Here is a 22,091-nt window from a genome sequence, read left to right as displayed (position 1 = left end):
AGGGATCTGGAGCCATGCTGACTCCCATGCATCCCACAGCTGCTGGAGGGCGCATAGGGGGATGATCCATAGAGCAAATGACAATCAAGGTGGTCCCACAGATGCCCAATTAGGTTCAAGCCTAGGGAATTAGGGGCCAGGGCAGTACTTGGAAGTCTTGATCGAGCTCTTCCAACCAATTTATAGCCATGTGACATGTTGCATTGTCTTTCTGGAAGATCTCATCTGCCCCAGGGAAGAAAATTATCATGTATAGGTGTGCATGATCTGCAAAGATGGATTCTTACCCAAACTGGTTGAGAGTGCCTTCCACATGGATGAGTGGGCCCAGAGAATGCCACAAAAACATTTCCCAGACCATAACGCTGCCACCAGCAGCTTGTATTCTTCCAGCAATGTTTGCTTTGTGTTTGTTCTCTGATGTTTCTTGCCTGACATCCAGAATGTTCCAATAGAGTATTTGAAAAAGAGATTTCTAAACAACATAACCCTTTAAGCAATTTTCTAAGCATATACAGCTCACTGATGAGCAAAACACTCATGTATTTTTCCTTCAATAAGCATAGAAAACATTATTATTATTTTTACTAACGTGGCGTTGCTGGTATTAACATTCAAACAGGTGGAAATATAGATGGAGGTGAAGAGAAGAGGATTGAAGATGAGCTTAGAAAGATATCAGAGGAAAAGCAAAATCAGACAAGTAAGTATTGCATAATATACAAAGAACACCTCTTTCTCTGGTGGACCTGGCACATCCTTGCTTTACAGGAATAGTTCATTGGGGGATCTATGTATTACTTTATTCCTCCTGTGGTGGCACTTATGAAGATTTGCTGCTCACCTTAACCATTTTCTCGCATAGAAGCCGTCGCGGCCATCTTGATTGAAGACACCGCTTAGCAGTGAGCCTGGTGACATCACTGGCACTAATGGGTTGTCTTTAGCACTACCTTATCCTGTAAAACAGCCTAGGGCAGTGCTAAAAACCACCCATTAGTGCCGGAAGTCTCCACCTAGCATACTCATGTGAAGCCCGATACATCACCAGTAGTAAAGAAAAAGCCCTTGCCTTGCGCAATTTAATTTTTTTGGGGATTGTTCAATTTAATTAAACCAGCATATAGGTGATCAGTACACCAATACACAGGCTGGGGTATCAGTTTACTGGTGAGTGTTAACATGAAATTGAGCATCAGACCTCCATCGTCTGTTTCTGTTTATTCTATATCCACACAGTTGTAATTTTATTTTTTTGGGGATTGTTCAATTTAATTAAACCAGCATATAGGTGATCAGTACACCAATACACAGGCTGGGGTATCAGTTTACTGGTGAGTGTTAACATGAAATTGAGCATCAGACCTCCATCGTCTGTTTCTGTTTATTCTATATCCACACAGTTGTAATTTTATTTTTTGGGGGACTGTTCAATTTAATTAAACCAGCATAGAGGTGATCCATATAACAATATACAAGCTAGGGCAACAACTTAGCTGTAAGTCTTAACGTGAAATTGAGCATCAGGCCTGGCCCTTAATCATCTGTTTTTGTTTATTTAATATCCACACAGTTGGAATTTTAGTTTGTTTTGGGACTGTTCAATTTAATTAAACCAGCATATACAGTAGGTGATCAGTACAACAATACACAGGCTAGAGCAACAGTTTACCTGTGAGTGATAACGTGAAATTGAGCATCAGGCCTGGCCCTTAATAATCAGTTTCCCTTTATTTTATATCCACACGGTTGGAATTTTTTTTCTGGGAAGTTTTTAAATTTAACCAGCATATAGGTGATCAGTACAACAAAACACTGGGTATCGCACAAAATTATCTGTGAGTGATAACTAATTTTGTCCTGAATCCGTTTTTCCGTTTATTTCTGTCTCTACACATTTCCAATCAGATTTTGTGTTGGGTTGTTGATTATATTCAAACTAGCATATAAGTGTTTACTTCACCAATACACAGTGTAGTGCCTAATATTGTCTGAGAGGCCCAAATATGTCAGGACTATGGAAGGGTTCCGAACGAAGAACCCAGAGCCAGAATGTGGGTAGTAGTAGCACCAGCTATCTGGCCAAGGATAGTAGTAGTAGAAGTAGGCCGCAGTTGTCCCTGCTGGCTTTGGAAAGCCGCAACATTTGTTGAGGAGAAAGAGGATGAGATTGTGGATTAGATGTATCACTCCTCCTCTGATTCACAGCAAGATGACGTGGAGGTGACTTTGGAGTCCAACACTGTTCCATGGAGCCAGGGGTCACAGTGTTCCTCTTGCTCCTCCTCCTTGCAGCCATAGAGAAGGCTTTCAGTGGAGCCCTCACAGTCTTTACTTCCTTTCTAGTGAGACACTTTCCTTTTCCTAAAAAGTGGCCAAAAAAAACCACCACACTGTACGGCAAATAGTCAAGAGAGTCTCCCTGTTAAAGACTTGTGTGAGAGCCCTGCCCTGAGGAGGAGGTTGGGGAGGAGGCTGGGGACCCATGCATAGCTGTGTTGATGGAGGTGGTAATAGTGGCACCTACAGTACAGACCAAAAGTTTGGACACACCTTCTCATTCAAAGAGTTTTCTTTATTTTCATGACTATGAAAATTGTAGATTCACACTGAAGGCATCAAAACTAGGAATTAACACATGTGGAATTATATACATAACAAACAAGTGTGAAACAACTGAAAATATGTCATATTCTAGGTTCTTCAAAGTAGCCACCTTTTGATTTTATTACTGGTTTGCACACTCTTGGCATTCTCTTGATGAGCTTCAAGAGGTAGTCCCCTGAAATGGTTTTCACTTCACAGGTGTGCCCTGTCAGGTTTAATAAGTGGGATTTCTTGCCTTATAAATGGGGTTGGGACCATCAGTTGCGTTGAGGAGAAGTCAGGTGGATACACAGCTGATAGTCCTACTAGTAGACACAGCTGATAGTCCTAGACTGTTAGAATTTGTATTATGGCAAGAAAAAGGCAGCTAAATAAAGAAAAACGAGTGGCCATCATTACTTTAAGAAATGAAGGTCAGTCAGTCAGCCGAAAAATTGGGAAAACTTTGAAAGTAAGGGCTATTTGACCATGAAGGAGAGTGATGGGGTGCTGCGCCAGATGACCTGGCCTCCACAGTCACTGGACCTGAACCCAATCGAGATGGTTTGGGGTGAGCTGGACCGCAGAGTGAAGGCAAAAGGGCCAACAAGTGCTAAGCATCTCTGGGAACTCCTTCAAGACTGTTAAAAGACCATTTCAGGGGACTATCTCTTGAAGCTCATCAAGAGAATGCCAAGAGTGTGCAAAGCAGTAATCAAAGCAAAAGGTGGCCACTTTAAAGAACCTAGAATATGACATATTTTCTGTTGTTTCACACTTGTTTGTTATGTATATAATTCCACATGTGTTAATTCATAGTTTTGATGCCTTCATAGTCATGAAAATAAAGAAAACTCTTTGAATGAGAAGGTGTGTCCAAACTTTTGGTCTGTACTGTATATCCACGGCATTGGTGGTGGAGGCAGTAACAGTGGCAGTTGGGGAAAGCACAGAACAGGGTAGGGGTTCCCAGGAGCCCACCATGATATCTCACAGTCTGATAAAAGCGGCAGGAAGGGTGAGGACTCCGATGCCAATCTTGTGCTGGACAGAACCTCATAGCTGGATCAGGGTGCTGAGGAGGAGGCAACATCAGTGGAGAAGGGAGGTGGGGCAGCCAGGGCCGTCTTTAATATTATTTGGACCCTGGGCAAGAATTTCCTTGGGCCCCCTGAAATGCTAAGGTCCATCTGTCTTCATGAGTGATTATCGCAGGGAAGGCAGGTTAGTTAGTGTACCCGAGCATTCGATTTTAAGACGCCTGTGGCCACCGCAGGGGCACAGGAGGCAGAAGCACGGCTCCCGCACAGCCTGTCTCCCCTTTTCAAATAGAAGACGGGTGGCCCTTAGCAACGCTCATTTCAGAGAGCGCTGCTAAGGGCCATTTCAACCACAGTTTTCTACTAAAATTAAACGTTTTGGCTAAATAAACTATATTCTAAAAATGTTACTTATCACTTGCCCTACACTTTAGCAAAAAAAAATAATTAAATGGCAGTTACACTTTAAGCTCTTCCAAGCGACGGTCGTCCTGAGGATCGGTGATAAACGCCTGTCATACGGTTGCTAATCACTGCAGTATTATTTATTTAGGGACTGTAAGCACATGCAGTCTCAGGAGTGGGTCCGCAGCCTCACAGGAGTACAGGACCAGTATCTGTACACATATGTATGGCATAATTAATGGAATGACACATCACACATGACATGAGTTACCAGGCTGCCTTGTAAAGACCTGTGTCACTCATGTCATGTCATGTCTCATTCCATTTATTATGCCATACATACGTGTACAGATACTGGTCCAGGCTGCAGACACATGATTATTGCCACATCATGTGTCACAGACTCACTGACTGTACTGTAAAGCCATTCAGACAGTTCCACTTCCTTTAGAAAAGCGAGCCTGCAGTGCACACCAGCGACAAGCGACTTACTTACAGATAGTCTACAGGTGACCGTGACTCAGGTGAGTAACCGAACCGACTGAATGTCTAGACTAGTGATGGTGGTGGTGATGGACTGGGTGTCTCCTCTGTGACGCGGCCGCCTTTGCAAGTTGAGGAACTTGAGGGCCGAGGCTGGTGTCACCCGGTGCGGCAGAAAATGGTGTCAACCCCCCCTCCCCCCGAAGCAATAATTTTTTTAGCCATATATGGGGGTTATGGTGGTGCTAGCAGTCAGAGCCTGGTCTCGGGAGGGGCACTTCCAGATTATTTTCTGTCCGTCGCCACAAAACAATGGTGCTTATAGAACAGACTACACAGTGTAGCGGTATACTGTATATTGTGTGGCACAGTGTAGCGGTATACTGTATATTGTGGGGCACAGTGTATGCTATATGTGTATAACATAAACATTTTTCACATGAAAACTTACAGTTACTTGGCTTGGCCCTTGGGGATCTCGGACCCCACTTCAACACTTGGCTGGGGGGCTCGGCGGAGCTGATGTTGTGTTTTATCCTAATGAGAAAGATTTCATAATAAGGATTTGGAGAAGAGGTAGAGGGATAGCAGAGCAGAGAGAGGCTGGTGCTGCTACTAGGGGGTCATACCATGGGGGAGTAATAAAGCCCACCATAATGCCCCCCAGTAGAAATAATTCTCTTTTTAATGTGACAGTGCAAAAAATACCCCCTTGTAATGCCCCCAGTTGAGCTAATGTCCCCATAGTGCCCCCATAATGTCCCAGTATAAAATACCCCTATATAGTGCCCCAGTAAATTCCCCCATAGTGCTCCTCTCCCCCTTCCTGCTAGTGCCCCCCATAATGTACCAGTATAAAATGCCCCATATATAGTGCCCCAGTATATGCCCTCAGTGTCCGGCCTCTGATAGGCTGCCGGCCTAGTTTCCCCCATAATGCCCCCCAATAATGTGCCAGTAAGTGTCCCCATAGATGCCCCCCATGTGCCAGTATCAAGTGCCTCTCTCCTCCCCCCCATGTCCCAGTATCATAGTGCCATCTCCCCCCCCCCCAAAAAAAAGTGCCAGTATCAAGAGCCTCTCTCCTCCCCCCCAAAAAAACTGCCAGTATCAAGTGCCTCTCTCCTCCCCCCCCATGTCCCAGTATCACAGTGCCATCTCCCCCCCCCCAAAAAAAGTGCTAGTATCAAGAGCCTCTCTCCTCCCCCCCTATGTCCCAGTATCATAGTGCAATCTCCCCCCCCAAAAAAGTGCTAGTATCAAGTGCCTCTCTCCTCCCCCCCATGTCCCAGTATCATAGTGCCATCTTCCCCCCTCCAAAAAAAGGGCCAGTATCAAGTGCCTCTCTCCTTCCCCCCCAAGTGCCAGTATCATAGTGCCAACCCCCCCATGTGCCCCAGTATCAGGTGCCAACCCCCCTCCCCCCCACATGTGCCAGTATCAGGTGCCTCCCCATGTGCCAGTATCATAGTGCCACCCCCCCCCATGTGCCAGTATCAGGTGCCAACCCCCCTCCCCCCATGTGCCAGTATCAAGTGCCTCCCGCTCCCCCCATGGCAGTAACAGTCGGGTATTAAAAAAAAAAAACACTTATCTCCATGTCTGCAATGCAACCTCTTCCTGTGTCCCGCCCTGTATGTCCATATATGAAGTGAGTGCTTGTGTATTCTAATTTAGCCTGTATTTCAGAAAAGTTTCTGCTGGGATTCGAACCCACAACCTTCTGTATCAGAGGCAAAGCACTTACCCACACAGCCATAAGAGCAGCCTTACTACTGACTGAAAAAATATGAGGCTTCTACTGTTATAGGTGACTAAGTGTACATCTATACACATGACAGCTGCCCTAACACACCCAGCACTGCTATATCTCTATATGACAGCTGTCCCAGCACACTCAGCTCTGCTATATCTCTATATATGATAGCTGCCCCAGCACACCCAGTTCTGCTACATCTAATACACATGAAAGCTGCACCAGCACACTCAGCTCTACTATATCTCTATATATGACAGCTGCCCCAGCACACCCAGCTCTGCTACATCTAATACACATGACAGCTGCACCAGCACACTTAGCTCTACTATATCTCTATATATGAAAGCTGCCCCAGCACACCCAGCTCTTCTACATCTATATATCTCTAAGTATTGCTATACAGTAGATAGATATATAGAGATATAGCAGAGCTGAGTGTGCTGGGGCAGCTGTCATGTGTATAGATGTAGCAGGGCTGGGTTTGCTGGGGCAGCTGTCATATATACAGATATAGCAGAGCTGAGTGTGCTGGGGCAGCTGTCATGTGTATAGATGTAGCAGAGCTGGGTGTGTTTGGGCAGCTGTCATGTGTATAGATGTAGCAGAGCTGGGTGTGCTTGCGCAGCTGTCATGTGTATAGATGTAGCAGGGCTGGGTTTGCTGGGGCAGCTGTCATATATAGAGATATAGCAGAGCTGAGTGTGCTAGGGCAGCTGTCATGTGCATAGATGTAGCAGAGCTGGGTTTGCTGGGGCAGCTGTCATATAGAGATATAGTAGAGCTGAGTGTGCTGGTGCAGCTGTCATGTGTATTAGATGTAGCAGAGCTGGGTGTGTTTGGGCAGCTGTCATGAGTATAGATGTAGCAGAGCTGGGTGTGTTTGGGCAGCTGTCATGTTTTTTAGATGTAGCAGAGCTGGGTTTTCTGGGACAGCTGTCATATAGAGATATAGCAGTGCTGGATGTGTTAGGGCAGATGTCATGTGTATAGATGTACACTTAGCCAGCTATAACAGTAGAAGTTACATATTTTTTCAGTCAGCTAATGCAGCTCTTAGGTGTGGTTAGGTGCTTTGCCTCTGATACTGAAGGTTGTGGGTTCAAATCCCAGACACATCTCTCCCTCTCCTGAGGATGGCAATACAAATCACTATTCCTGAGCGTACATACCGCAGGGTCGGGAGGAGGAGCTAGCATGGCACTGGCTGGCAGACTTGGCAGTAAGTTATTGTAATTGACAGACAAGTCCTTCACTTCTAATGCGAGCAGCGAGCCACACGCCCTCGCTCGCATAGACAACAAGTGAATGTGGGAGTCGGGAACAGAGCTGCCTTGGGCCCGGGGAAGCTGCCCCTTTTGCCCTGCGGCAAAGACGGCCCTGGGGGCAGCAATAAAGAGCAGAAGCAACCTACCTCCCAAAAAACAGCCTGGGCCACATTTTCTTTGGTATTTGGTGATGCTGCTGACATGGTTGGTGGTTTAGGCCCACAACATGCTAGAGCAAAGCCCAGCTCGGCTGCCTTTAGCTCTGTACGAGCAACTCCCGTATGGCACTTTTTGTCCACAAGGCAGGCACACAAAAGTACAGCGGTGTGCAAGATCTGCAGGATTAAAAGGTAACTGTCATGTTTTCCTAAAAAAATTTATTTCAGCATATGTTACTGCTGCAGCAGCATTATGCATAAAGCAATCTTTAGTTTCTTCACATACCACTGTTTTCCTTCAGTTTTTACCTTAGTTACGGCTGTTTAAACATTTACAATAGGAGGATCTTCTTAAGATGGCTCCTCTGACAGTTCTCTGAGGCCAAAACTGCTTTCCCTCACTTCCCATACACACTTGCTGTAGCCAGCAGCTCCCTGCCAGCCAATTAGATTGGATTACTGAGAGACACGCCTCTTCACTCTGAAGCCTAATGCAGGCATGCAGTGTGGAAGACCGCCCCTCTGTCTTCTGTTTATACTAAAAGGAAGACAGACCAGCCCTAGCAACGGTCTTTTAAGGGAGCTGTGGAAAGGGACAGGAGACATTAATGAAAGCTGTTATTATAAGGTAATTACAGATCTTTTGACAATCATTGACAGACTACCGTAACTCAGGTATACATGTCTAGCTCTAAAACTATCAAATAAAACAAAAAATGACAGTTATCCTTTAAAATAAGCGGTGGCCGTTCAAACACATTCATAGCTACCAGAGGACTATTGCAGCACATGAGGCGGCATCACCAGATCTTTTGGGGAAATACAACTGGCCAGCATTCCCAAACAGAACAAATCTGTTGTTTTTCTAGTCCTCTTTGTGGCAGCCAACTCCCATCCCCAAGCAATACGGAATCTTTGTCATTATCTTCATCATCATCACCTTCTTATTCTCCTGCTAAGACTTCTCCTCGGCTCCATCGTGAGACATCTATAACGGAATGTTTGGCCATGAAAAAAGTTTTCTCCAGCAGTAGTGTTGATCGCAAATATTCTAATCGCAAATTTTTATAGCGAATATTGGCACTTCGAGAATTTGCGAATATCTAGAATATAGTGCTATATCTTCGTAATTGCGAATATTCTAGATTTTTTTTCATCAGCACCCATGATCCCTCACTGCTTCTTGCTTGTGGGCCATTGAGAAGGCTGCAATATCTTTGACTTTAGGAGTAGTGTTGATCGCAAATTTTCCGATTGCCGATTTTCGCAATCAATAAATGACTGGAGATCACGAATTCGCGAATATATGACAAATATTCGACCAAGTATTTGCAAAATATCGCAAATTCGAATATTGCCCCTGCCGCTCATCACTGTCCAGCAGCAATTAGCTTGTCTACAGCCCTTTATTCAAAAATACATGAGAGGGATGAGGGGCAATTGCCTGACCTGGAAGCAACACATGCTCCCAGCTAAGGTGGTCTGGTGCATAAGCAAATTGTTCATGGCTTTGCCCTGCTCACGCAGTTCAGCTGCCAAGCATTATGTCCTGTACGTCTGCTGCTGCCGCCTCCCTCACACCATCGCCACCATCATGCCACTCCTGCGACCTGCTAACCATCATGTTCTGTATGGCTTTTGCCTCCATCATGCCACTGCTGCGGCCTGCCAACCATCATGTTCTGTATGGCTGCCTCCATCATGCCACCACCTCTATCATGCCACTGCTGCGGCCTGCCCACAATCATCTGTCGTAAGCCTGCTGCCTCCATCATGCTGCTGCCTGCCTGCTAACATGTACCATATGGCTGCTGCTGCAGCTGTCACTGCCTCAGCTGCTGCTGCTCCTCGCTGCTAATGCCCTATTGGTACCACTAATAATGCAAAGCATCTGTCACTGCTACCACTACTACTACTATTACTCATAGACAGCCATTCTGCTACCTTTTATGTTTCATGCTATGCTGCCCCTGTTGCTGCTAATTTTACGGCCCCATGCCACTATATCCGTACCCTTTCCACATCAACACTGCACTGCTGCTGCTCCCAATTAAATGGGAGAATTTTTGTAAGCTCGTTCGCAACAAGCCACTTTTTCTTTTGACAATCAACACTTGCATGGACAGGCATTCTGACCCTGTCAAGGCAGCGTTTTTGGACGCTTCGCCCCTCAAGACTCTTTTTTATTTATTTATCCTATAAGACCATGTGTGTTTAAACACCATCTGCCCCCGATAAGGGTCAATTTTTGGAAGCTTTGGAATATGAAAAAGCAAAACACATGTCACGGCACGGTGTGTTTTTAAACACGCTGTATGTTAACAATGTCAAATGTATGTTTTTCAGAGTCACTCAGACATTACTTAATATTGCTGTCATTGTGTTTGAGAGCTTGGGGAGGGAAAAAAAAAATTCATAAAAAATAAACGAAAAGAGAGAACACGTTTTCCTACAAATGATGGGTCCTAGGAGGCTAGAGGGGGTCATATACCAATTTTCAGGGCAATTGGAGCAACTTTGTTTTGGCCTGAACAGAACTTTTTCAAAAATTTGGCAAATCGAACTGAATCTCAGGTGGTTCCCTCATCTCTAGTCACAATCAGTTGGTAATTTGTACATACATTTCTGGAAGGAAAATCAGGGTACAATACTTCATTCTTAGTCACTGAAACAATATAATGTCTTGGTTTGTTAAATTCATACATGAAAATAGTCTTTTGGAGATAGAAACACAACTGTATAACCAAATAGAGCGGGCTGCACAGGCTGGTACAGTGGTCATAATGGGAGATTTTAACTTCCCAGACATTGACTGGGGTCATGATTCTGCCTCTAAGGCCTCATGCACACAGCCGTGTTCCGCGGCCGAGGATTCCTTCTGACAGCAGGAGCGCACGGCGTCATTGGTTGCTATGACGCCGTGCGCTTCATGCTGCCGCTGCTGTACAGTGATACACTGGTATAGATCATACCAGTGTATCACTGTACAGCAGCGGCGGCATGAAGCGCACGGCGTCATAGCAACCAATGACGCCGTGCGCTCCTGCTGTCAGAAGGAATTCCGGCCAGGTTACCACGGACCGCTCTCGGCCGCGGAACACGGCCGTGTGCATGAGGCCTAAAGCAAAGGGGAGAAAATCCCTCAACTTGCTGCAGGACCACATTGTGGGCCTGTTTGCAGAAGCTCCTACTAGGGGCAATGCTCTGTTGGATCTGGTAATCTCTAATGATGCAGAGCTTGTTGGAAATGTTACTGTTCGAGAAACACTAGGTATTAGTGACCACAATATAATTATATACCCCCTAAACTATAAGAAACAAACTCTGTCAGGCAGAGCAAAGACACTGAATTTTAAAACGGCTAATTTCCCTGGGTTGAGGGCAGCATTTCAGGGCATAGACTGGGAGCAGCTACTGTCACATAATAATACTGGGAATAAATGGGAGAGCTTTAAATCCACATTGAGTAATTGCACAAAAATTTTTATTCCTTTACTTAACAAGTAAAAACGGCTAAAATTAAACCCCCCATGGCTTACAGCTACTGTAAAAAGGGCAATAAAAGACAAAGTGCATTTAAAAATACAAATCTGAGAGGTGAGCTGTAGCGTTTGAAGATTACAAAGGGCTTAATAAAATCTGTAAAAAGGAGATAAAATTAGCAAAAATGCAACAGCAGGTGGCAAAAGAGAGCAAAACAAATCCCCAAAAATTATTTAAATATATAAATGCTAAAAAACCAAGGTCCGGGCAGGTAGGTCTCCTAAATAATGGTAAGAGGGGGGGGGGGGGGGGGGGTATAGTCACTGAAGATAAGGAAAAGGCAGAGTTACTAAATGTTTTTTTTAGCTATGTATATACAAAAGAAGAGAAGGGAACGGATATCTGTGGTGCTGGGGCTGTTAGTGCGTCCAGTAATATACTCAATTGGCTAACTGTAGATATGGTCCAAGATAAGTTAAATAAGGTAAATGTGAACAAGGCTCAGGGTCCAGATGAAGTACACCCAAGAGTGCTTGAAGAGCTCAGTTCAGTCATTGCTGTGCCCCTGTTTATAATTTTTAAAGATTATCTAGGTACTGGTACAGTGCCAAGTGATTGGCGCAAGGCAAATGTGGTGCCCATATTCAAAAAAGAATCAAGGTCCTCCACAGGTAATTATAGACCTATAAGCTTGGAAAGTATAGTTTGTAATTGGATTGAAAACTGGCTGAAGGACCGTGTCCAGAGACTTGTGGTCAATGATTACTATTCAGAATGGTCCCAGGTTATAAGTGGTGTACTCCAAGGTTCAATGCTGAGCCCTCTATTATTTAATTTATTTATTAATGATATTGAGGATGGGATTAATAGCACCGTTTCTATTTTTGCAGATGACACTAAGCTATGTAGTACTGTACAGTCTATGGAAGATGTCCATAAAATACAAGCTGACTTGAACACTCTGAGTGAGTGGGCATCAACTTGGCAAATGAGGTTCAATGTGGATAAATGTAAAGTGCGGCCCTCCAGCTGTTGTAAAACTACAACTCCCACCATTCCCTGCTGTAGGCTGATAGCTGTAGGCAGACTGGGCATGCTGGGAGTTGTAGTTTTGCAACAGCTGGAGAGCCGCAGGTTGGCCAGCCCTGTTGTAGATGGTAGATTAAATAACAGCATAAAATGTCAATCAGCTGCTTCTAAGGCCTTTACAAAACGTTGATGCGGCCTCATCTGGAATATGTAGTTCAGTTCTGGGCACCAGTCCATAGAAAGGATGCACTGCAGCTGGAAAAAGTACAGAGGAGAGCGACTAAACTGATAAGGGGCATGGAGGGTCTTAGTTATGAAGAAAGATTAAAATAATAGAATTTATATAGTCTTGAGAAGAGACGTCTAAGGGGGGACATGATTAACCTATACAAATATATAAATGGGCCGTACAAAAAATATGGTGAAAAGCTGTTCCATATAAAATGCCCTCAAAAGACAAGGGGGCACTGCCTCCGACTGAAGAAGAAAAAGTTCAGTCTCCAGAAGCGTCAAAGCTTCTTTACTGTAAGAACTGTGAAACTGTGGAATAGACTTCCTCAGGACGTGGTCACAGCAGGAACAGTGGACAGTTTTAAAAAGGGTTTAGATGAATTCTTAAAAGTAAACACTTCCTTCTGGGATTCGCGTCCCCACCTATCCCTTGGTTGAACTTGATGGACTTATGTCTTTTTTCAACCGTATTAACTATGTAACTATGTATGTAACTGTTGAGGTGTTGGGATAGGTGAGGAATATGGATTAATATTTACTGTCAGCCATGTCCTCACACCCACCATTTGCTGTCTGAATAGAGGTGTGAAATGTAACCAAATGTGGCCTGCTTGGAGTTTTCTGCTATCTGGCTGCGGTTTTGAAGCAGGGCCCTCCTGTGCAGTTCACAACCTCTGCTATCTTTCAGCAAATGGTGGGTGTGAGGACATGGCTGACAGTAAATATTAATCCATATTCCTCACAGGATAATTTTATATTAAGTAACAGACTATGGGAATTTGAACTATAACATAATGTATTTTTGGTTGTAAAATAGAAAATTATCATTGTAATTCTTCAACAGATCTATTGGATTTGAAAGGAGGCAAATTACAGTTGGGTGATGTCAAAGTAGTGGGTGATGCCAATCTTGGGGATTTCACTAGTCACCAATCTGGAAAAATTAAGTTTGATAATGGTGTGGTGACAAAAACTTTTGAAATGAATGTAAAACATGAAATTAAAGGTGGAATTAATATATCTTCTGAACAGCATGCGGATGGAGGAAAAAGTAAGTTGATAATAGTGATAGTTGCAGGTGTTGGGGTCTTATCATATTAAGTAATCATCAGAAGGTTTCAATACCATACAGTGGATATAAAAAGTCTACACACCCCTGTTAAAATGTCAGGTTTCTGTGATGTAAAAAAAATAGACAAAGATACAGTAAATCATTTCAGAACTTTTTTACACCCTTAAACTAATACTTTGTTGAAGCACCTTTTGATTTTATTACAGCACTCAGTTTTTTTGGGTATGAGTCTATCAGCATGGCATATTTTGACTTGGCAAGATTTGCCCACTCTTCTTTGCAAAAACACTCCAAATCTGTCAGATTGCGAGGGCATCTCCTGTGCACAGCCCTCTTCAGATCACCCCACAGATTTTCAATCGGATTTAGGTCTGGGCTCTGGCTGGGCCATTCCAAAACTTTAATCTTCTTCTGGTGAAGCCATTCCTTTGTTGATTTGGATGTATGCTTTGGGTTGTTGTCATGCTGAAAGATGAAGTTCCTCTTCATGTTCAGCTTTCTAGCAGAAGCCTGAAGGTTTTGTGCCAATATTGACTGGTATTTGGAAATGTTCATAATTCCCTCTGGTGGTGCCACCACCATGCTTCACCATGCTATGGTGTTCTTTTAATGATGTGCAGAGTTGTTTTCGCGCCAAACATATCTTTTGGAATTATTGCCCAAAAGTTCAACCTTGGTTTCATCAGACCATAACACCTTTTCCTACATGCTTTTGGGAGACTTCAGATGTGTTTTTGCAAAATGTAGCCTGGCTTGGGTGTTTTTCTTCGTAAGAAAAGGCTTTCTTCTTGCCACTCTACCCCATAGCACAGACATATGAAGAATATGGGAGATTGTTGTCACATGTACCACACAGCCAGTACTTGCCAGATATTCCTGCAATTCCTTTAATGTTGCTGTAGGCCTCTTGGTAGCCTCCCAGACCAGTTTTCTTCTCATCTTATCATCAATTTTGGAGGGACGTCCAGTTCTTGGTAATGTCGCTGTTGCGCCGTATTTTCTCCACTTGATGATGACTGTTTCACTGTGTTCCATGGTATATCTAATGCCTTGGAAATTCGTCTGTACCCTTCTCCTGACTGATACCTTTTAACAATGAGATCCCTCTGATGCTTTGGAAGCTCTCTGTGGACCATGGCTTTTGCTGTGGGATGCGACTAAGAACATTTCAGGAAAGACCAACTAGAGCAGCTGAACTTTATTTGGGGTTATTCAGAGGCACTTTAAATGATGGCAGATGTATGCTGACTCCTATTTAACATGATTTTGAATGTGATTGCTTAATTCTGAACACAGCTACATCCCCAGTTATAAGGGGGTGTGCACACTTATGCAACCACATTATTTTAGTTTTTTTGTTTTCTTCCCTCCACCTAAAAGATTTCAGTTTGTTTTTCAATTGAGTGGTACAGTTTATAGGTCACATTAAAGGTGGAAAAAGTTCTGAAATGATTTATCTTTGTCTCATTTTTTTTACATCACAGAAACCTGACGTTTTAAAAGGGGTGTGTAGACTTTTTATATCCACTGTATATAGTAATTGACACAAAGTGTAATGCCTAATTCAGGGTCTGGGGGGCACTGCATGAGACAGGGATTCATTTTTTTGTGTGAATTCAATTCATGTGTTATGTATCACACCCTCAGACCCTCTTCCAGGCATAGCATGGTGTATACATTTTCATAGACTGCCTCCCTTACAGAGTATACTTACACTACATAACAAAGTCGGTAGTTAAGTGGCTACATAATTCATACTATCTTCAGCCTTAAAAGTAAAATAAAGTAGTCGTAAATTCTATTAAAGGTGATTTATTCTATATTTCTGTGCACTGCTTAAGGAATCTATGATTCTTCTTAAAGAGGACCTTTCACCACTCCTGACATGCATATTTGAATAGCTTTATGCATTTCCCATGTAATAACAATTCTGGATCATCTATACCTATGGCTGTATGTTGTGAGTAAGGGTACAGAGGGGTGGCAACAAGTTGGGGGTGTGTACCTGCACAGTCTGTAAATGGCAGCACTTATTGGATAGAGTGAGTCATTGCAGGTACAACCCCCACCCCCCTTCCCAACTGGTTGCCACCCCTCTGTACCCTTACTGCAGACTGCTAGCAATTAATTGATAAATTCTAGTAGAAATAATAAAGGAATAGCACAACATAGAGTCATAAGAATAGATGCTGCAGAATTGTTATTACATGGGAAATGCATGAAGCTTTTAAAACAAGCACAACAGGAGTGATGACGGGTCCTCTTTAATTCTAATGGAATATTACAGTACTATGGATAAGCTTGGTAGCCACACATTTATTAATACCTAATTCCTTTTTATGTTCAAAGTATATTACCATTATATTGATATGCCTATAGACGTACATACATAAAAACAAAAACAAAAAAGTTCTTAAAACACATTTTCTTTTATTTCAGTTGGATTTGGTATTAATGAAAAGAAGGTATCTGGTAAAGGCAAGGATGACTCAAGTGAAGATGATGACTCAAAAGAAAAGGGTCTGTATATATTTTCTTTAAAAAAAAAGTCTTTGTTTTTACCCAAAATTGTCTGGTTATAATAATTATATTTATACAAGGGTAAAAGGAGGATTGATTAAAAAATATTAGCTTAAACATCTTTGCAGTTAATTTAGTTTTAATTAATATCAAATGCGTGCTTGCCCTAATTAGTGATCAAGTATCTACAAATATTGTAAAAACATACCCAAGGTCACACGGGTCTGTAATCATTCTCTGAGTTACCAAAAAGTCTAGAACAACCAAAATATTTGTAAGATACCTAATATTAGATTTGCTTCCGTTGTTTTATATATTTTTTTATTTGGGTAGTTTAAAATATATGGCTCGGTAGATCTTTTGGAATCCAAAACAGGTAAAGTTACAAATAGGTCTATTTTGGCCCATGGGTGACATTGGCCCAAACTACAGCTTTAGTTTCACAAGAGTTTAGTATGTTTACCCAGAATTCCATGGGCCTCTCAAGTCTATAGTATTGAAAGGTGTCTGATTCCAATAACATAAATTAAAACAAATCTACATGTGATAAAATAATTAAAAGGGTTTTCTAGCTTTTTTAAACTCATGTCCTATCCACTGGATAAGTCATCAGTATCTGATAGGAGGGGCTCAGTCATCCAGGACCCTACCGATAAGCTATTTGAGAAGGCACCGCAGTTGGTAGTTTGTTCCACAGCCTTCTCTCAGCTCACCAAGCACATTGTTGTGCATTGTATAGTCGATGTGCTTGGTATTGCAGCTCATCCCCAGGGCTGAATACAACCACTCAGCAGTGGCTTTGGTCTGATATCTAAATTAATTGTGTAGGTAGGCAGATGCAGGTGAATTTCTGACCAGCCACTGCTAGTTCTATAAAGCAATGGTTAAACAATAATTAGAACACCCAAGGATAAAATTAAGGATAAGGGTAGGTGTTCTCTTACAGCAAGATTCAAAATTTATCTCCACCTCTTAGAAATGGTAGGCGGTCACGCTTGCTTTGATCCATTCCTTTGATGATGCGGCCAATCAGTAATACAGATCAGGGAAGATGAAAATGTGATTTGAATAACTTGTTAGTTAAAGGCTGGGCCACTAGTGGGGCCTTGTGCCCTTTTAGTATATTATTACAGTTAGTCTATGCACACGTATGACTGATTAGCTGTTGATTTGCCAGCATGGATTTTTGCGAGGCAGTTATCCAATGTAGCTAAATATAGGTAATCATGTGTTAACATAGCCTTACACAGGAGTGCCCCAGTTATGGGTCTACAACACAGTGAAAGCCAGAAATCCCTCCAGAGAATGAAAAACAAGCAAAGGGGTATCCCCATTATAGAGATCACCAGATCCACTATATTAAGTGGCCCCTATGTCAAGATCTGGTTCTGTTACAAGCCTTAAGGATGTGACATGGGAAAACCTAAGCCAGTTATCCATCCACAGACAGCTGTTTAGGGGGTATTGCCCCTCATCAGTGTGGAGTAGGATTCTGGCTAACATGAGCAATGCCTTGGAGACTACTCAAACAAAACAATATCTGATCTTGGGGAGACCAGCTACTAAAAGCACTATGGAGCCGCTGTAGAGAGTCTCAACACAGCAATCCAAAGTTTAAAGCTCCCCAGCAAACAGTAATATGCAAAATAACCATGGAGACCCAGATATGGGTCTACAACACAGTGAAAGCCAGAAATCATGACATAGGGGCCTCTTAATATGGTTGGATATGGTGATCTCTTTAATAGGGACACCCCTTTGCTTGGTTTTTCTTTTTCTGGAGGGATTTCTGGCTTTCACTGTTTTGTAGACCGATAACTGGGGCTCCACGGTTATTTTGCATATTACTGTTTCCCACGGAGCTTTGCACTTTGGATTGCTGTGTTGAGACTCTCTACAGAGGCTCCACAGTGCTTTTTGTAGCTGTTCTCCCCAAGATCAGCTATTGTTTTGTTTACACAGGAATGTGGCATGTAGAACACAATCCAGCCCACTATCAGCACTGAATACAACTGCTCAGCTGCAGCTTTCCTCTTATATCTAAATTAATTATTTCATTTCTATAGGAAATTATTTTGGAGGTAATGAACATGGAAGCAAGGAGAACCATGGGGAAGTGGGTAATAAAATAGGAGGAGGCAAGGGATCATCGGAGGAAGACAACTCTAATGAAAACAAGGGTAATTTTATGTACTAATGCTTATTTTGTTTCATGTGGATCTCTAGATATTGTAAAGTGCTGTGCCCCTATGACCTGGAGCATCACTTTTCAAGAGGACAGCAGAATGGTGTGCAGCAGACAGTAGTGAAGTTTTGTACAGTATGCCACTATCGTTCCTGTGTCTTCTCCATAGAAGACACCATGCTGACATCTTATATTATGTCTCAGCACAATATACAAATCTGGTTTCCACTTATCCCTGATCCTCACTATCTCCTTAGTTTCCTAGCATTTCCATCTATGTGTCTCCGTGTTCCTCTTCTCCCTAGAGTTGCAGTGTGATGTGACCAGGCAGATGTGGATGAAAGTCACTAGTGGGGCCATGTGCTCTTTCATTACAATCTTATATCTAGGCTATGTCCACATATGACTGATTAGCTGTGGATTTGCTTTCGCTAATTTTTATTCTGCAAATCTGCGGTATTGCACAGTGCCAGAAATTACTGTGTCTATTCTGCAGCATTTCAGCAACAAAAATTCACTATTTGGTGTGTTTTTGTCAGCTGAAGATTACAAGCAGAAACACTGCAGATTTTCATTTGCAGAAAATCCACATCTAAACTGTCACGGGTGAACATAGCCTTACATAGGAATATGGCATGTATAACATAGTTCAGTAGGCAAAAACAGCTGGTATTACTCTTCATCTTGACTCAGCAGAGTGAAATGAGAAGGAAGACACACAATGATATCACCAGCCTGTGTCCTTTCACTTCATAGATGAGATAATTGTAATGACTAATACGAGGCGATTATCAGTCTCATGAGAAAGGTTTAGACTGCAGATTCACCCTATGTAGTATGCAATATCTGTCACTGCAACTGCTGGTATTATCCCTGTTGTTTTTTTCTATGGGAGCAATTTGCTATCTGGTACATTATCAGAGCTTACTATGCAGTGGCCGGGTTTGGGATGGTCCCAATGCTATGCTGGGCCCCCCAGACGCAATTGAGGTGTCACCATGTGTTGCTGGTCTATGAAAAGGATTATAAGGCATAGTACACCCCGATAGGCAGTAAGTCCAGAGAGTCAATGTCTGCAGTAAACCAGTGTGCTTCTTTACTGATGGAACTCAAGTGAAAAACAATACAGGCAACAAGGCACTGAGCTGGCTTCTCCAGTCTGGTAGAAGAAGTTTTGTGCGATGAAAGACCAGAGCTAGCTGTCACTCTCTCTCTTAGAAAGCTGTTAGTCTGGCCAAACGGCTTTGGCTCAGTATCCCCATCCCAGTGTCTTTTTGTGGTCACTTGTGGAGTCTGGTAGAGTCTGTCTTACTGACCACTAACCCCTATCTTTAGATTTAGATTGGCAGAGTCTCTCCTACTAAACACTGGTCCCTATCTGCAGACAATGAGGAGCTCTAACTGCTCTCCTTATATACAGTTTCTAACTGAATTAGAACTTACTAATGGAAAGGGTGGAGAAGCATGGCCTAAAAAAAACTATGTTGCAATTTCAGTGTGTCATATACTTGAATAGAGTTTCAATACAAGTGTATGGTAATGACTACACCGTTTTTACAAACTTAAAGGGGTTGTCCGGGTTCAGTGCTGAATCCAGACATACCCTTAGTTTCACCCAGGCAGCTCCCCGAGGCTAGCATCGGAGCATCTCATGCTTCAATGCGCTCCCTTGCCCTGCGCTAAATCGCGCAGGGCACAGGCTCTTTTGTTTATCATGACACACTGCCGGGCCGAGGCTTCATCAGAGAATATGACTTTGGCCCAGTCCTCAGCAGTCCATTCACCATACTTTCTGCAGAATATCAATCTGTCCCTGATGTTTTTTTTGGAGAGAAGTGGCTTTTTTGCTGCCCTTCTTGACACCAGGCCATCTTCCAAAAGTCTTTGCCTCACTGTGCGTGCAGATGCGCTCACACCTGCCTGCTGCCATTCCTGAGCAAGCTCTGCACTGGTGGCACTCCGATCCCGCAGCTGAATCCTCTTTAGGAGACGATCCTGGCGCTTGCTGGACTTTCTTGGACGCCCTAAAGCCTTCTTAACAAGAATTGAACCTCTTTCCTTGAAGTTCTTGATGATCCTATAAATTGTTGATTGAGGTGCAATCTTAGTAGCCACAAAATCCTTGCCTGTGAAGCCATTTTTATGCAACGCAATGATGGCTGCACGCGTTTCTTTGCAGGTCACCATGGTTAACAATGGAAGAACAATGATTTCAAGCATCACCCTCCTTTTAACATGTCAAGTCTGCCATTTTAACACAATCAGCCTGACATAATGATCTCCAGCCTTGTGCTCGTCAACATTCTTACCTGAGTTAACAAGACGATTACTGAAATTATCTCAGCAGGTCTTTTAATGACAGCAATGAAATGCAGTGGAAAGGTTTTTTTGGGATTAAGTTAATTTTCATGGCAAAAAAGAACTATGCAATTCATCTGATCACTCTTCATAACATTCTGGAGTATATGCAAATTGCTATTATAAAAACTTAAGCAGCAACTTTTCCAATTTCCAATATTTATGTAATTCTCAAAACTTTTGGCCACGACTGTATATAATACAGATAGTGGGAGATAGTCAGTGTAGGTTAGATAGTGATATAGTGTAGCTGATAGGTTCCAATGCAGGGTGTTAGGTAGTGTGATAAGAATTACTGTTTCTCTGCTGTCCATACATACATGCTACAGACATAGTGCTGTGATGTCACAACAATACAGTAATATCTACTCAGACCTGATAAAGTTGCACATATTGCACAAAAAATATGCGCATCATCAGTGCCGATTCGCGTAATCGCAAAAATAATGATGAGATCACAAATTCTAGAATTCGCTAATTTTTTGCGAATATTAAGCGAAAAATTTGCAAAATATAATGAAAACGAGATATATATATATACACTGCTCAAAAAAATAAAGGGAACACTTAAACAACACAATGTAACTCCAAGTCAATCACACTTCTGTGAAATCAAACTGTCCACTTAGGAAGCAATACTGAGTGACAATCAATTTCACATGCTGTTGTGCAAATGGGATAGACAACAGGTGGTGCTTATAGGCAATTAGCAAGACACCCCCAATAAAGGAGTGGTTCTGCAGGTGGTGACCACAGACACTTCTCAGTTCCTATGCTTCCTGGCTGATGTTTTGGTCACTTTTGAATGCTGGCGGTGCTTTCACTCTAGTGGTAGCATGAGACGGAGTCTACAACCCACACAAGTGGCTCAGGTAGTGCAGCTTATCCAGGATGGCACATCAATGTGAGCTGTGGCAAGAAGGTTTGCTGTGTCTGTCAGCGTAGTGTCCAGAGCATGGAGGCGTTACCAGGAGACAGGCCAGTACATCAGGAGACGTGGAGGAGGCCAACAACCCAGCAGCAGGACCGCTACCTCCGCCTTTGTGCAAGGAGGAACAGGAGGAGCACTGCCAGAGCCCTGCAAAATGACCTCCAGCAGGCCACAAATGTGCATGTGTCTGCTCAAATGGTCATAAACACTCCATGAGGGTGATATGAGGGCCCGACGTCCACAGGTGGGGGTTGTGCTTACAGCCTAACACCGTGCAGGACGTTTGGCATTTGCCAGAGAACACCAAGATTGGCAAATTCGCCACTGGCGCTCTGTGCTCTTCACAGATGAAAGCAGGTTCACACTGAGCACATGTGACAGACGTGACAGAGTCTGGAGACGCCGCGGAGAACGTTCTGCTGCCTGCAACATCCTCCAGCATGACCGGTTTGGCATTGGGTCAATAATGGTGTAGGGTGGCATTTCTTTGGAGGGCCGCACAGCCCTCCATGTGCTCGCCAGAGGTAGTCTGACTGCCATTAGGTACCGAGATGAGATCCTCAGACCCCTTGTGAGACCATATGCT

This window comes from Bufo bufo, chromosome 1 (genome assembly GCF_905171765.1).
Source record: "Bufo bufo chromosome 1, aBufBuf1.1, whole genome shotgun sequence".
NCBI lineage: Eukaryota > Metazoa > Chordata > Amphibia > Anura > Bufonidae > Bufo > Bufo bufo.
Note: the sequence above shows the minus strand (reverse complement) of the source record.